The sequence below is a fragment of the Penaeus chinensis genome, chromosome 34 (assembly GCF_019202785.1).
Source record: "Penaeus chinensis breed Huanghai No. 1 chromosome 34, ASM1920278v2, whole genome shotgun sequence".
In the NCBI taxonomy this organism is placed as follows: domain Eukaryota; kingdom Metazoa; phylum Arthropoda; class Malacostraca; order Decapoda; family Penaeidae; genus Penaeus; species Penaeus chinensis.
In genome coordinates this window covers 15,456,351-15,458,850 of record NC_061852.1, presented here as the reverse complement: position 1 = coordinate 15,458,850, position 2,500 = coordinate 15,456,351, and the positions used below count along the sequence as shown (strand labels likewise).

Genomic DNA, 2,500 nt, shown 5'->3' with positions numbered 1-2,500 from the left:
TGGTTAAAAAGTTAAGGAAAGGGTAAGAAATGAGTAAACGGGAAAGAGGAAATGTTGGGAGAGCAAGGAACGAACGAGTAGGGAAGGGGGAGAGGGGGAGAGGGGGAAGGAGTTAAGAATGAGGTAAACCATTTTCTTTTATGGCAGAAGCTTGTAATGTATGGTTCCTCTGTTTACGTGAAATTAGAAGGAGCAGTGGTTATTTATGATGTTGATCTTTCGTCTTACAGCAAAGGAAACGTAATATTGCGAATCCATTTGTACTGTGTTTTGGAAACATAAGAACGGGAAATAAAACTATTTTTAATTTTTTATTTTGTTTTTTTTTTCCCCTGTCTTTCTTCACACAAAATCCTGAAAATTTTACATAACTACCTGGCTGTGTATCTATACGGTCATTTCTGTTTATCTTTTTTGTCCGAAACGTCAAATCTGCCCACCCTAAATTTAGTAATTCGCACAAAACTCCTCTCTCTATTTTATCTAAAAAATCAAAATCTATCTATCTATCTATCTTCTCTCTCTCCCCTCTCTCCCAGGCTCCTCCCCTCTCTTCTCTCTATCTATTTTCTCTCTCCGCACTCTTCTCTTTTTCTTACTCTCCTCCCTCCCGTCTCTCCTCCCCCCCTCTCTTCTCTCTTCTTTTTCTCTTTCTCTCTCTCTCTCTCTCTTCATTTTCTCTTCTCTCTCTCTCTCCTCTCTCTCTTTTCTTCTCTCTCTTCCTCTCCCCATCTCTCTCCCCCTCTCCCCTCTCTCTTCTCCTCCTTCCTCCCCCTCCCCCCCTACCCTCTCCCTCCCTCTCCTCTCCCTCTCCCCCTTTTCCCTCCCTCCTCTCTCCCCCTTCTCTTTTCACTCTCTCCTCCCCATCTCTCCTCTCTCTCCCTCTCTCCCTCTCCCCCTCCCTCTCTCCCTCCTTCTCCTCTCCTCTCTCTCTCCTTTTCTTCTTCTCTCTCCTCTCTCCCCCCTTTCTCTCTCTCCTTCTCCCCTCTCCTCTCCCTCCCCGCCCCCCACCCCCCCCCCTTCTCTCTTTTCTCTCTCCTTTATCCTCTCTCTCTCTCTCCTCTTCTCTCCTCTCTCTCTCCCTCTCTTTTTCTCTCCTCTCTCCCCCTCTCTCTCTCTCTCTCCTTCTCTCTTTTTCTCCTCTCTCTCCGCCCCTTTCTCTCTCTCTCTCCCCTCTCTCTCCCCCCTCTCTCTTTTCCCCCTCCCTCTTTTTCTCTCTCCTCTCTCTCTCTCTTCTCCCCCTCTCTCTCTCCCCTTCCTCACTCCTCCCCCTCTCTCTCTCTCCCTTCTTTCTCTCTCTCTTAAAAAACTTTTTTTTTTCTCTCTCTCTCTCTCCCCTTCCCCTCTCTCTCCCTCCGCCCTCCCCCCTCTCTCTCCTCTCCCTCCCCCTTTTCTCTCCCCTCTCTCTCTCTCTCTTCCATCTCTCTCTCCTCTCTCTCCTCTCTATATCTCCCTCTCTCCACTCTCTCTCCTCTACTCTCTCGCTTCTCTCTCTCTCTCTCTCTCTCTCTCTCCTCTCATCCTCTCTCCCTCCCTCTCTCTCTCTCCCCATCCCCCCCCCTCCTCACTCTCTCTCCTCTCTCTCTCTCCACTCAATTCGCTCTCTCATCACTCTCTCTCTCCTCAATCCTCTCTCTCTCTCTCCTCTATCTATCTACTATCACTCTCTCTCTCTCTCGTCACTCTCTCTCTCTCTCTATCTCTCCCCTCTCTCTTCTCTCCACTCGTCCGTCGACTCTCTCTCATCTCTCACCTCGTCTCTCTCTCCCTCTCCTCTCGTCCCCCTACCCCCCTCTCCCCCCCCCTACTCTCTCTCCTCTCTCTCCTCACTCCACCTCCTCTCTCTCTCTCTCTCATCTCCTCCCTCTCCTCTCCTCTCTCCTCCCTCTCATCTCTCTCACTCTCTCTCTCTATCTATCTCTCTCATCTCCCTTCCCCCCCCCCCCTCCCCCCCTCTCTCTCATCTTTCTCTCTCTCTCACTCTCCCTTCATCTCTCCTCCCTCCCCTCTCTCCTCTCTTCTCTCTCTCTCTCTCTCTCATCTCATCTACTCTCTCATTATCTCTTCATCTCTCCACCCCTCATCTCCCCATTCCTCTCGTCTTCTCTCTTTCCCCTCTCTCCCCTCTCTCTTTCCAGTCACACACACACACACTTTAGATGAAACGAAGGGGAAGTGGCTTTTTACGAGGGCCAACTCGCGTCCGGCTGATGGCACAGCAATGGCGTTATGGCAAGCAAAATAGGGTCAAATGACACTAACGATTAGGGCGGGGTAAAGAGATGCAGCGAGAGTGATAAAGATATGGAAACAAAGCGGGCGAGGGGAGCGGAGTCTGATGGAAGAGAGGAGGAGCTAAGAAGGAAGAATGAAGGGGAGGGAATGTATATAGATAAATAAATAAATAAATAAATAAATAAATAAATGTGGATGTAAACACACACACACACACACACACACACACACACACACACACACACATACACACACACACACACAC

At 49.4% G+C, this 2,500-nt stretch overlaps 1 protein-coding gene across 1 annotated transcript in view; it reads left to right on the top strand.

Moving 5' to 3' along the window:
• Positions 1-2,500, top strand: part of LOC125043944 (carbonic anhydrase-related protein 10-like) — a 223,624-nt gene that overhangs the window by 187,841 nt on the left and 33,283 nt on the right. The window lies entirely within an intron of this gene.